Raw genomic sequence first — 15,393 nt, forward strand, 5'->3', positions numbered from 1 at the left:
TTCTTCTGGATTGCTCCAACTTTCCTCTACATCGTGGACAAAGCAGAGAATTAGCTTACCACAGACAAAGCATGACAGACTCCCCCGCAATCCCATCTTTTTCAACATTTCTTCAACCTGCAGAAAAGTTATTTAACACAAATTCAAAGATGCAAATGAGAAAATCAGCAAACTAGTTTGAAGTGCAGAAATCATCATAAAATAGCAAAAGAGATTCTGTGATTAACTCAGGAGTGCACCTATGTAATTGTTTTTTAAGAAAACCATAAATTTGCTAGGAGAAATGGGGCTTATTCACCCCTGCACTTTTTGCAAATACCAGTTGAATTCACACCAGTGATAATATGATAGCTTTTCTACATAAGGTGATGACAGCATGATATAACCTTTATATAACATGAGAAACCTGCTATAGGAAAATCAGACTCATTTCCACCCTTGAATCCTGCCTCGGACATAAATGGCCTGGACAGACGGTTGCATCCTACTCCTGTGTGTTGAAAGAACAACTTACTCTCCCAAGAGCTCACGTTTAAACACAAATATTTCTACCGCTTCAACAAATCTCCTACTCATCACATGGGAGAATCTTTGTGTGTCCTCAGTACATATGTAATTAATTTTCTACAAAGTGGAAGAGCTCCAGAGAAAGCCCAGGTCGGAACGCACTCTAAGCCAGTGGCTTTAGCAATCCCTTAGAAATATAACACCTTCTGCCAGGCACATCACAGGCATGAGCTAAAAGCTCTCCGATTTCAGGGCTTACGCTATTCGGCTATTTGAGGTGGTCAGAACATACCCATCCCTTTTCAACAGTACCTTACAAAAAAACATGCAACCAGTGTGTGTCCCAACTAATGAAAATACTTCTTTAATTTGTTCTTTCAGAAGGATGCACAACCAACCACTGGTTGCTGAATTAGAAACAATTTAATGTGTATAAGACCGTGAATAACGTCCTACTTCCTCCTCCTTGACGTGATGATTAGGGTCTTCCAGTTTAAAGCATTCTCTGGCAGAAGTGGACTTGATTCTGAGTTGCCGCGTATTGGTGAGTGCTCAAACCTCTAAGCTGTTGGGTAAAAGGCTGACTATTTCTACCTTAACTTTGGGAAGAAACACGTTCAATTCATTTGCATAAACACCAAAATGAAACATTTTATTTTAGTTAAATGGAACATTTTAATCATCAAGGAATGTTTTTGCTGCTTTTGCATTTCTGTGGAAAGAAATAATAGCACTTTAAAAATAAATTATTTTTAATAATTTTGCTTGCGTGGCAGTTGGACTGAAAAACAATCATGGAGAGCCCCATCCACCAAGCACATTCAATGTAGTAACATAGATGATTGCATAGAATGAAGATTTTGAAGTGCATCTACTGGCCAAGTTTACCACAAGCGGGCTTTTTTTTTCAAGTTATTCCAAATAGAACGTGTTCATTCGTATCAAGTTTTACTGATTGATTTTTTTCAAACTTTTTCCTACAGTTGTGCCAAAAATGTGGAAGACAAATGATTTTTAACCTTTGTGTCCAAATACTTCTATAAAAATGGATTAATAGTAATCATTCACACCCCATCATAATAAAAACGTCAATGCAAAGTGGAGCAGTAGTTCCACTCCAATTCCTCCAACCACTGGAACACTCTGCCCCACATGGCTGAGATAGTTTTGTGGTGTGCAGTGAAGGAGCTTTGGAATCTCTAAAAAATAAAGGCAAAACCAAATATTGAATTGCTATGTCATTTGCCAAGCAGCCATCATCTTGAACTCTGTACGATTCAAGGACACGGTGGAAAAGCACATGATCATGGATTTTAAACATTATAACGTGTAGTACATAGGTATGAGATTGAGATTGTACAAGGAAGCTTTGCTCTTTTTTTTTCCTATTTTTGAGTTATTTCACTTTAGAAACAGGATAAATGATGTTACATTGAAAGATACACTGATTTATTATCAGGTGTTACCAAAAAACTCTCCTTGATGTCATGGGTATTAAGGGGACTGCATAGACAAAAGCATCTTTCACCTGACTTGACAATAAAGCTTTGGCAAATGTCAAAATGCTCTATAACTCAGCTTCACAAAAAAAAAGAAGCTGACTTCTAGATTCACCGTTAAATCTATGTTCTCCATAGATTTGCAGCTTTCACATAATGGATTTCTAGCAAGAAGGTTTCACAGGTTGAGGCAACAGTCAGTGAGATTCTCAGATGTCAAATAGAATTATTGTTGGTGAAGTGGCTCTGATGTTTCAGTTAGTTCTGCAGGTGGAGGACTGCTTCTTTGCAATTAGCCCCGTCTGCACCACCAGGCCCTGAAGCACTGCAGAAGTTGTAGCTCTGGGGGAGGGAGGTCTGGTAGGATCCTGCCTTCATCTTAGGGGGAGATCCAACCCCATACAGATTTCCAACGCATTTTTTTAGAGTACAGAACACATCCTTGATATTGAGGACCAAAAGTCACCCACAATCAAGGCCATATGCCCCAATAGGGAAATCTGAACACTCTCCTTTTTCTGTAAAAATATAAAGTAATTATGTGAAGAAATGTTCTTCTTCTATGGCTACAGTGTCTACTCCAGGTGGATGTGGTTCTTTAAAAGCCCAGAAATTGTTAACTGTATGGTGATGAAGTAACACTCTGTGAATGAAATTGAGCTATGAGTTTGTCCCAAATAAAGTTTCCGAAGACCAGTTCAATGATGGCACACACTGCAGAATCAAAATGCCCCTTTTAACTGTTTTTTCATGTCATGTCCAGAGCCTTCATAGAAAAACTTCCTCCACACAGCACAAACTGCTCTTCCTTATCACTCTATGCTAGAAGGGATTTTTTTTTCCTTTGCATTGTATGGTGTTCGCTGCAAAATTAATGCAAAGCCCCGTTCTCTCCAAAAAGTAAGCTCTAGAGGCACAGGTGTGAAGAACTCGTCTTGCTCTTGAAGTTGCACTCAAAAATAGAATTGTCAACACAGCTGCTAGATAAGTCCTCTTAGAAAAGGTTTTCAGACTCATGGCCAAGGAAACAGACCTACTAAATATACAGAATAATGAAACACAACTAGCTTGCTTTCCTCTGAAAATTTTCAGAGACAGAAGGTAAAAAAATGATCTAAGATTCCATATGCTCAGTTACGCATAATATAGGAGGATTAGGCTCCCATAGAAAAGGTTTGTAAGTGGTAATCAGTGATATCATATTAATTATAAGCAGTAGTGGTTGCTCTTGAAATCTGCAGGCTATGCTATTTTGGGCAAAAAGCAGCATTTTATTTTAGCTGTTCATTTTATGAAACCTTTTGTGAACAAATGCTAGAAGTTTATGCATAGCAACTGAATGGGTAAGTCGAAACGCCTGGGCTTTGCAGCAGCAGTATGTGAAGGCTGGACAGAACCATTGCTCCCTTTAGGTGAGGATTACTGCAAACAATCCAGGGCTGTTGTTCATAATAATAATTTTTTTTAAATTCATGTTTTTCTACCTATTTATTTAAGGTAGTGTCATTTAATCTTCCCATTTTTAATAAAAGCAATGGACCACAGTGACATTTTCTCTTAAATAAAATGCCTACAGCTTGTATTTCCTTAGAAAAGGCCAGTTCCAAAAAAAGGGTAAAAAGGAAATGGTCTTAATAGTCTTAAAAAGACTATAACTTTTCATTACAATAAACAGTGAAACCATCAGACTGAAGTGCACATAGAGATGAATTCTGTTCTTATGCTCAATTTCACTGAAGTCCAAAACATTTTTAAAGCTTGAATAAATGTTGGTAAAGTTCCAAAATACAACTATTTATATATTTGTGTAGATCTTACACTGACCAAAGAATAGCATTTTAAATATTATGTACTGCTTCTTTTGGGCTGTTATGATGCTTTCCTTCAAAGTGTCTGGTCTCCAGCTCAGGCAGGATTTTGATATTTTACTAGATCTTTCAAGAGCAAATGCCATTTTTCATAAGAACAAATACATACAAAATCAGCTGCATTTTCAAACATATACTTTTATGAATCCGCTTCTCTCTAGTTAATCCATGGATAAGATGCAACATCTGTTCTGATTCTCAACTGTACAGGAAGATTACCTTAAAGATTCCTAAAAATGGCTAAGCATCTTTTTATTGTTTTTTTCCTGCACTATCTTACTATCATTAGAAAGTAACAATTAAAACAAAAAAACACTTGGTGTACAAAGTCAAAGAAAAATATTAATTTCCAAACCACATTTAGACTGTATATTAATATTTTTGAGAAATATTACTTATTTTTAAACATGCATATATAAGATGCCAAACTACGGGGTATATTGTAGCAATCTTACAGAGTTGAAAATATTCAATATGCAATCCCTCACTACAAGAAGGATGTTGAGGTGCTGGAGCATGTCCAGAGAAGGGCAACGAAGCTGGTGAGGGGTCTGGAGCACAAGTCTTATGAGGAGCGGCTGAGGGAACTGGGGTTGTTCAGTCTGGAGAAGAGGAGGCTGAGGGGAGACCTTATCGCTCTCTACAACTACCTGAAAGGGGGTTGTGGTGAGGTGAGTGTTGGTCTCTTCTCCCAAGTAACTAGTGATAGGATGAGAGGAAATGGCTTCAAGTTGCCCCAGGGGAGGTTTAGATTGGATATTAGGAAAAATTTCTTTACTGAGAGAGTGGTGAAGCATTGGAACAGGCTGCCCAGGGAGGTGGTGGAGTCACCATCACTGGAAGTGTTCAAAAAACGTGTGGACGTGGCACTTAAGGACATGGTTTAGGGGACATGGTGGCACTGGATTAATGGTTGGACTTGATGATCTTGAAGGTCCTTTCCAACCTAGTGATTCTGTGATTCTGTGATAGATTATCACTAGAAAAATTCACTTTATTTAGATCATAGGCCTAAGTAATGCCAAAGCCAACAGGTGTCCATTGGTGACAATTTTCATTCATATTTTATCCATTTGCAGTATCTTTTTGTTTTTCTGATCAGATGAACATTGAGGCAATGTTACACAATAGAAAGAACAAGGACATATTTTTGGTAGAAAAGTACAGTCTAATAGATGCATTAGAGCTGTGACTGTAAGGTTTATAGTTTTTAAATTACAATTTCTGAGCATTGTGTTTAAAAGTGTATGATATGTTCTCTGACAAAGATCAAAGGGCTTAATATATTTTGTAAATTACAGCTATAATGACTCCATTTGCAAAAAATGTAATTTACTGGTCTCTTTTCATAATGAATGGGAGCCTAACGAATCATACAAGCTTATACACTCAGCAAAAATATGGGACATCTTAGACTTAGCATGTGCATTATGATAATAGTTGACATTTTATTGGAGAGTAAATTTTCTTTTCATTTCTTGTCATGCTCACTGCTCACCTTGTCAGCTTTCTTGTGTGTTTTACTTTTCTAAACCAAAACATCTTGTAAGAATATCAGCAAATGAGGTGCAGGAGGAGGTTGCAATGGTGCATTCATTCCTGTGCACACACATATGTACTGGAAGGCTGTGAGAAAAGAAAGGTCACGTTCATAGGTAAAGATAGGCAAAAAAACTTTTGTGAGGGTTAAAGGAAAATACACCTCAGGCACAGTTATACAATTTCATTTTTCTTGGCACTTTTTAATAGAGTGATGTCATCGCCTTCGCGTCATGGGATGGGCATGGCATGCCTAATAATCAAAATAGAATATTCTATAGAATGCAAAACAATGGATGTTTGATACAGATTTACATGGGATCAAGGAGACACTAGACAAACTAATGGAGAAGAAATGAGGTGAGAATTGCTAAATAAATAGAGTCAACTTCTGGCTCAGGAATAACTTGAGCAACCAGTTCAACTTGAGCAACCAGTCACTCAAGATGACAGATTATCTCTATAAATTTGTCCTTTTCTGTACTTTCCATCAGCACATTTGGGCCACTGTTGGAGAAGGAACAGCCTGCTAGGTCTACCCTTTGGTCAAAGCCAGTACGGAAATTTGTATGTTATGTTCTTAATACAGATTTGATTTTATGTACCTAGAACAGAAGACAACCTAAATGCTAAGTAAGTGCTTATCTCTTTGGGTCTGGAAAAACATACCGGTTTCTCAAGTGCATTCAATCAATTCAAACCTCCATCAGGAAGCAGTGCAGACCCTCCCAATAAACGTGCATGCCTTGTAAATCCCTCATAAACCCCTGGTATATCAACTTCAACCTGCAAGTATTACAGAGATTGTCAAAACCTGACTTTTTTCCACTTCCCACTGTCAGGGCAGTTCACAGGAGTTACTGTATTCTACAAGATCACTGGTTGAACAAATACAGTATGTTCTGCTTCACAGGAAAGCACAGTTCCTCCCTCCCATCCTTCCCTTCCAGTAAGTCCCCCTGACTTGTTACTGAGTGGTATTCCATGGAAGGGGATTTTTTTTTAGTCCCAGCAGTAGTTTCTAATTTGATTCAACACAGCTCATGTCCATTTGACCTTTAAATGGCAAAATTACTAAGATTTTATTAATATCAGTGTAAAAGTCTTAGGTTTTTTATCCTCAGGACACAGGATTCCACACATTTAATTGAATAAAAAGATCACTCCTCCTAGGGAGAGGAAAGCTCACAGAACCTCTCTTCTATATTTACCTGCCTATTGTTCAGATAAATACCTGTCTGCTACAGCCTTATGTTCATGTTCAGCAAGCTACAAATCCAAGCCCCGGGAAAAAATTTGTTTTTTCATGAGAAATTTACCCCACTTCCATCAGGATGCTTTTTGCAGATACTATGAAAGAAAAGACTGTATTCTTTTAACAATACTTGTGTTCAGGGAGTTCTGCTGATTTACAATTTTGATACAGAAAAATTAGATGTGGGCATTGATCCGTCCTTATTCAATTCTTTGTTGGTTAATTTAGTGGCAGGTAGCTTTTCCTGTACTGCTTCAGTTCTTCTTTGTAGTTCCCAGCATTACCTTTAACTCTTCTGTGAAAGTATTGTATTCAGTCTCCCTACAATCTTCAGACAGTAGCTGGCTTTAATTATAAAATGTGTATTTGTTAAGTCTCTCAGATGCTTTATTTTTATTTCCAGGCTCACAGGTTTCTGGAGAATGCTCTTTCTCCTAGAGATTATTTTCATTACCCCCTGTGTCAGGATGCTTCAATGTATCTTCCTTTGATAATTTTTACTTCTGTCAGCAAAATTATCATTAGTGTAATCATATCACCATCCTTCTTGTTTTGCAAAGCTCAGTCTTAATGTCAGGATTTCAGAAAGTGCTATGAATGGGAATGGCAGGAGTTTATTTGCAGAAAGCAAGAAAAATTAAGCAGGACACTTTCTTTTTCTACTGGAAGTAGTTCTTTACAGTCTCCTCTGCAGCAACAACAAAATCATGACCCTTAAAAATAAAACAGTTCCAAAGCAGATAAAACACAGTAGAGAGACTGTGGTAACCCAGAAGATAAAGGACTGTGTATTTGCACAGGATCCAGCAGTCTACCTGATCCTTATGCATGGCTTGTTCCCCACTGACACCGAAGGAGCGTATGACCCCATGGGCATGTCACGCAGCATGGCAGGTGGTCAGCTGCCTCCAGGCAGCCTTTGAAAGACCATTTGCCTAACCTGGCAAGCTACAGATAATTGGCTAAAACATTTCTGTTATCTGATAAAGTCTTTGGGTGACGTCCTTGTGAAGACTGCAGGCTTGCGCCCTGCCTTCCTAGGAGAGAGAAGGTGCTGAGGTAAAAGAGAGCCTGGAAATCAGTGGCTGGGGAGTCACTTTCAGCCTCAACTCTCTGAAGATAAGGTTCTTTGCAGCGTCAGAATATCAAGTCAGATATCAATTCCTTCAGAATAAACAGAAGAAATGTAAAAGACAATTTTCTGTGTTATATGCAATTCCAGTGGGGGTTTTGTATATGAAAATCACTGACTATGCAGGAGGTAATTTATGTCTATTTCATAGAATCATAGAATCCTTGAATTGGAAGAGACCTTTAAAGGTCATCTAGTCCAACACCCCTGCAACGAGCAGGGACATCTTCAACTAGAACAGGTTGCTCAAAGCCCCGTCCAACCTGACCTGGAATGTTGCCAAGGATGGGGCATCTACCACCCCTCCAGGCAACCTGTGCCAGCATTTCACCACTCTCATTGTCAAAAATGGCTTCCTTGTTTCTAGTCAAAATCTATCCTCTTTTAGTTTAAAACTATTACCCTTGTCCTATTTCTACAGGCCCTGCTAAAAAGTCTGTCTCCATCTTTCCTATTAGCCTCCTTTAAGTACTGGAAGGCTGCAAGAAAGTATCCCCAGAGCCTTCTCTTCTCCAGGTTGAACAAGCCCAACTCTCAGCCTTTCTTCATAGGAGAGGTGTTCCATCCCTCTGATCATTGTTGTGGCCTTCCTCTGGACCTGCTCCAACAGGTCCATGTCTTTCCTGTGCTGAGGGTTCCAGAGCTGGACACAGGACTTCAGGTGGGGTCTCACCAGAGGGGCAGAATCACCTCCCTTGACTTACTGGCCACACATCTTTGGATGCAGACCAGGATACGGTCGGCCTTCTGGGCTGCAAGCGCACATTGCCGGCTCATGCCCAGTTTTTTATGCATCAGTACCCTCAAGTCCTTCTCGTCAAGGCTGCTCTCAATACCTTCATCCTATAGCCTGTACTGATACCAGTGGTTGCCCTGACCCAGGTGCAGGACCCTGCACTTGGCCTTGTTGAACCTCATGAAGTTCACATGGGCCCATGCCTCGAGCTTGTCCAGGTCCCTCTGGATGGCATCCCGTCCCTCAGGTGTGTCAACCACACCACTCAGCTTGGTGTCATCTGCAAAATTTCTGAGGGTGCACTCGATCCCACAGTCAATGTCACTGATGAAGATATTAAACAGTACTAGTCCCAAGACAGACCCCTGAGGGACAATATCCATCAGGACATTGAGTCGTTGACCAGTACTCTCTAGATGTGACCATCCAACCAATTCCTCATCCACCGAACAGTCCACCCATCAACTTCATCTCTCTCCAATTCAGAGAGAAGGATGTTGTGGGGGACTATGTCAAAGGCCTTACAGAAATCCAGATAGACAACACCAGTAGCTCTTGCCTTGTCCACTGATGTCACCCCATCCTAGAAAGCCACTAGGTTGGTCAGCCAGGACTTGCCCTTGGTGAAGCTATGCTGGCTGTCCCAAATCATCTCCCTGTCCTCCATGCGCCTTAGCATAGTTTCTAGGAGGATCTGTTCCATGATCTTCCCAGGCACAGAGGTAAGACTGACGGGTCGGTAGTTCCCAGGGTCCTCCTTTCAACCCTTTTTAAAAATGAGTGAAATGTTTCCCTTTTTCTAGTCTCCAGGCACTTCACCTGACTACCAGGACTTTTCAAATACCGTGGAGCGTGGCTTGGCAACTACATCAGCCAATTGCCTCAGGACTCTGGGATGCATCTCATCATGTCCCATAGACTCGTGTATATTCAGATTTCTCAGGTGGTCATGAACCTGATCTTCTCTTCCAGTGGGAAGGACTTTGCTCCTCCAGTTCCCATCTTGCAGGCCATTCCCTCAAGAGGTGTGGGAAGAGGCGCTGCCAGTGAAGACTGAGACAAAGAAGTCTCTGAGTACTTCAGCTTTCTCCTCATCTGTTGTTGCCAGTTTGCCACTCTTGCACATCCAGGGGGGTACGCTTTCTTTGACCTTCCTTTTCTGGCTGACATACCTGTAGAAGCCCTTATTATTCTTTGCATCCCTTGCTAAATTCAGCTCTAGCCATGCCTTGGCCCTCCTGATGTCATCCCTACACAACCAGGCAGTGTCCCTGTACTCTTCTCAGGACACCTGTGCCAGCTTCCACTGCCTGTGCATTTCCTTCTTGCCCTTTACTTTGACCAGCAGGTCTCAACTCAGCCATTCCAGCCTCTTGCCTTCCTTTCCTGATTTCTTACACCTGGGGATTGAGAGCTCTTGCAGCCTATGGAATGCATCTTAAATATCTGCCAGTTCTGTTCTGCTCCCTTGTGCCCAAGGGCCATTTCCCAGGTGGTCTTATTCACTAACTCCCTGAAGAGTTGGAAGTTTGCTTTCCTAAAATTCAGGGTCCTGACTTTTCTCTTTGCTTGACCCCTATCCCTCAGGACTGCGAACTCTACTAGTGCATGATCACTGCAGCCCAGGCTGCCTCCAATCTCTACATGCCCAATTAACTCACTTGTGTTGGGGACCAACAGGTCCAGTATGGAATCCCCTCTAGTAGGGCTGTCTATTACCTGGCTTAAGAAGTTATCCTTCATGCATTCCAGGAGTCTCCTGGATTGCCTACAGCTTGCCGTGCTACTTTTCTAGCAGATGTCAGGTTGATTGAAGTCTCCCAGCACAACAAGAGCCTGTGAGCACAATGCGTCCTGCAGCTGGAGTAAGAAGGCTTCGTCAATAGGCTCCGCTTGATCAGGCAGCCTGTAGTAGACACCAACCACCAGGTTCCCTTTGTTGCCTCAGTCTCTGATTCCTACCCATAAGCTTTAACCTGCTTGTGGCTATTCTTCAGAAACAGCTCTTCACACTCTATCCATTTCTTGACATAGAGGGCAACGCCTCTGCCCTTCTTTCCTCACCTGTCCCTTCTGAACAGCCTGTAGCCATCGATAGCTGCACTCCAGTCGTGGGACTCATCCCACCAAATTTCAGTAATGGCAACCAGGTCATAATTTTCTAACAGCACGGTGGCTTCCAGCTCCTCCTGTTTGTTGCCCATGCTGTGTGCATTGCTGTAGAGACACTTTAGCTGGGCTGTTGGCCATGTCACCCTCTTAGAGGTACCTCCTTTAGTTCCTCTGAAGTCTTTCTCTTGTGCAACAGGCTGAGGGACCTCACTAGCACCTCATCCATCTAACTTTGGTGTGTCATTCCACAGCTTGCTGTGGCTGAGCCTGATATTATCCCCCTCCCCCTTCGAGTATAGTTTAAAGCCCTGTCAATAAACTCCCCTTTCTTGCAAGCAAAGACCCTCTTCCCGCTTTGAGAAACGTTACTCCCATCTGATGCCAGCAAGTCAGGTCCCATGTAGGCTGTCCCATTAAGAAAAAAAAAAGAAATTGTGGTGGTGGCACCAGTTATGGATCCATGCATTAATAGACCGAACACATCTGTTTCTTCCTATATCGCTGCTTGCAACTGGAAGGAGGGAGGAAAAAATAACCTGTGCTCCAGATTCCATTCCCAAATGTCCCAACACCCTGAACTCTCTTGTGGTCCATCCTGGATTATGAGTTGCAGCTTCGTCTCCACCCACATGGAAGAGCAGTAGCGGGTAATAATCCAAGGGCCGCACAAGGCTAGGAAGTTTCCATTTCATATTTGTACCATTCTCCATGATTACTAGAAAAAACCTTGGAATACTTACACCTTACTATCGCTATTTTTGGTAGTGGTGGGACCAGATGACTTTCTGAGGTCCCTTTTAGCATAATTTATTCTATGACTCTGTACCTCAATGTGATATGCTGATTTTTGGGTGAGAAATAAAGTTATACAAAGAAAAAACAAAAAGATTTCTGAAAACAACTTGGTGGCAAACTCCATCTTTCTTTGTGGTTCTATAGGACAGATCTCAGCTATAGGAGTCATGAGCATGACTCTATTGACAGCAACGACTCCTTTCTTGCTGCTTGTCAAAATGGAACGATGAAGCTGGCTTGGGAGGACTGAAACTGGGATGTGCTTGAGGCTAAGGAGAACAGCAACTCTGCAATGTCTATGCCTAGAATGCAATTTTCTGTATTCTTTTCTTCCTGGACATTTTAATTGGCTCCTCTTGTCTTTCATTGCATGTGTAGCAACTGGACTCATCTTGGCTCAAGAATAAGCATTAGCTCATACCATTCTATGTTTCTTTAATTAACACGTTCTTCTGTCTAGCTGAAATGGCTTCCTGCTGCTCATTTTCAAGCTAAAGCATGTATAAATCCTATCACAATAGGTATTTACAGAATACACATCTGACAAAACTCACAGTTCCGAGAGTGCCTTTGGAGACCTTCTTGGAAACCACAGGTATCATAATGTCAATTTAAGTGAGCCTTGGTATCTTGGCACATAGACTATGCAGGTCCTCTTGTAAATCTGATTTCACCTTTCTTGAGGGAAGAGCTACAAAAACAGTCCCTTGATGTTTTTTCTACATCATGTACTTATTTTTAAATGCAAAGCTCAAAAGACTAAGCAAAGCTTTTCCAAAAACCCTAAGGTTTTTTTTTTAAAGTTATTAAATTACTCTGATTGCAGTAGAACTCTTGCAATTGATTTCTTCACACAAACTGTCCCTACTTGTAACTTACTAGAGGTATGCAAATTGCATATGTTTACATAGGTACGCTAAATGTTGTATAGTCAGTCTAACTATATGCAGTAGACTGCATTTAGACACGCATACTCTATGCATGTGCAGAGTCCTTTTGCCTGGACTTCAGGTTAGATTTACTGGAGTCTCATGACCCTAACTGCTGAAAAATTCCAGAAGAATAACCAGAAAAATCAACTCAGGTCACTGATAACACACAAAAGCATATTGCCAAACAGCAGATAGTAATAACCACAACAATTGGCAGATACAGAATGGACTAATGCACCTTAGATACCTAACCAAACCATAGAATACAATATGCGAAGAAAAAAAGTGAAGGGAAACCAAAAAAGATTCCTTGCTATCGCTAGAATTCAAACATTCCTCTTTCTAGTAAGTCTGTGCACTCTTTCAGTGCTTTCATTACTGAAGATTAGTGTTGCAAACCAGTCCAAAAGGCAGCCCTTGTTCCTGGTAGGGAAGAAAAGTCATGCCCCAAGTATGCAGTGCTATAGCCCAAGAGCTTCAAGGAGCTCCTGAAGTTGTGTTTGTCCATGTCCTAGTGATTCCTCTCTGTGCATCTACCCAAGGACTTAATCTACATGGAAGCTAAAAACTTCATACAATCTTGTCAGAGAAGTTTGGGGCAGAGCTTTGCTGCATCATATCTGTAATCTACAAGTCTGAACACCACTTGAATAATAAACCACACACATCTTGCAAAAATACAAGCATTAAGCAGGAGACAATAATTTAAGTCTTAATGCAGGGGACATGTAAGGCACATGCAAATATTTAGCTGAAGAGCACATTTCCATACCCCATATGCAATACGTGCATCACACGATCCCCTCATCTTTGTCAGTTCGTAATAAAATTACACTGACATTTTGAATACAGTGTGATTACTGGAGTGAAAGAGAGCAGGATGAATACCGTGCGGTGTACATTTTCTGCTGTGGTGGGTAAGAAAGATTTCACTCACTAACTCCATTGTCATCTTGAATTCAGCCCTGAAATACCTTTGCAAAGCTTCTAGCAATATGTTTATGTGCTCCCAAAAAAGTGGCAGATCATCTGAATTTGAAAACCACAATTTACTTTCTATTTTTCAAAGTATATGTGGAAGTAATCACTGATAATATGAGAAAGAAATCTGCTTTTCTCTTGCAGAGATAGTGTAAGGTTTTTTAACATAAAAATAGGATATTGTTTTAAAGATAATTAATGACAAGATATTGAATACTGCAAAAGGGCATATAAGTGTCTTTATAGAAATTATGCTCATCCCCAAGAAGTTTATGCTCAAGTTGCTAGCTTAATTTTATCAATGATAAATTGTTTTTGGAAAAGAATGACAGTTTATCATGAATTTATGGGATAGTAGACATATTTATCATACTTTTATCCTATTTGATCAAAAATCAAGAAAATATTGGATCTGTTCCCTCACTGTTAAGAGCAACGGTGCCATTCCTTGCTTCGAAAGGAGATCCAAATGAGCAACTTACTTCTTTAAAATGATGCTTTAGGTTCAGAGTTTTCAAACATGTATCCTGTATATGATGAATATACACATATACTTTGGATTATGACCTGATCTTAGGCGTTTGTTACGTAGAGAGATTTATTACTAAATTTATGGCTAATAAAGAAGTCAAACTTAAGACAAATACCCTTTTTCTTTCCCTGAAGATCCTTGACAGTTGTATGCAACTTTTACAAAAAGAAACAAAAGAGTTGTAACTCAAAATCTCATTTATCACATTCAATACTTGATTTTTTTGTTATTGTTTGGGCTTTGGGATTTTTCCTCCAGACTTTAGAAAAAAATTAGGGGGAAAAAGAGAAAATTTAGGCTTAAGAACTTTACTGAACATAGGGGAATTGGATTGTGGTTTTATAAAAAGGTTATATACTGTGACATTCAAAATAACAATGGTTTTATATATTTGTTAGAAAGCAAAACAAAGATGTGATGCTTTTGTTAAATAAAAATATTTGATCACTTTCTAGAAATGCTTTAAGTTATTTGGTTACCTGAAAGGTTAAGTTAGAATAAAATTATAATGAGGAATGATGCAAACTTCAAACTAGTGTGCATAAATGACTTGTCTACCAAATAATCTCATAGTAAGAGACATAAGAAATATTTAAAGAAAAAAATAGATCAAGTAAATGAAAGTTAGGTTTAAGAAACAGTCCTGAGAGGAACTTCTTCAGTGTTTTTTCCCTTGGCACTGCTTATTAATAATTGGCCACACACTTCTGCCGCATTGTGTTACAAGTAAAGATAACAGCCTAAAGTCTTGATGGGAAATAATCACCAGATTTTATCAATAGACTTTTAGTCCCCATCTATATTTCTTCATTGTATCTGCAACTTTATTGATTACATTTCTCTATTTATTGCAGAGTCTGTGATTAAAGATAGAGCTAGCAAAGGTGACCGGTGTTAATCAGATCCTACCTCTCCTGACAGTGATCACTGCAAAAATATTCTCAGTGCAAAATTACCACCAGACCTGTACCAGGGACATATTTATGGAGGTATTAGTTTAGCAGTAGGTGAGATGTTCTGAGCCTAGCAAATCTTGGCCAAAGCATTAACACCTCAGAATTTTACAGGATAGTTACTTTCCAAAGGAAATAGCATATTTAAGCTCAGCAGGGGAGGATGATGTTTACAAAGTCTCTAAATAGAAAGAGGGTGATTTCAGCTTAAATTGTTAACAAAACTTTATTGACCAATTCAGTGACCCCATATATTTCTGCTTTACCTTATCTGTTTAGTGACTAAATACATCTTAAACTCCAAAAGGGCAAATCCAGAATGTCAGTGATTGTAGTTGCTGAGTGAAGCCTGACATATTCGTCTAAAAGATCCCACAAAATATAAAATTGAAAACTGTTTCATCCTATGAAGCCCCCAGTATCAGTTATCCCATCTGCTACTTAGTGAAGGAAAAGACTGAAAATAACATATGTGGAACTCATTTTCCTCCCGGTGGCCACTCCTCATCATATTAGTGTTTCCTCCTTTCTGAGTTTCCTATATACAATATT

This window comes from Phaethon aethereus (genome assembly GCF_964289735.1).
Source record: "Phaethon aethereus genome assembly, chromosome: 1".
Taxonomy (NCBI): domain Eukaryota; kingdom Metazoa; phylum Chordata; class Aves; order Phaethontiformes; family Phaethontidae; genus Phaethon; species Phaethon aethereus.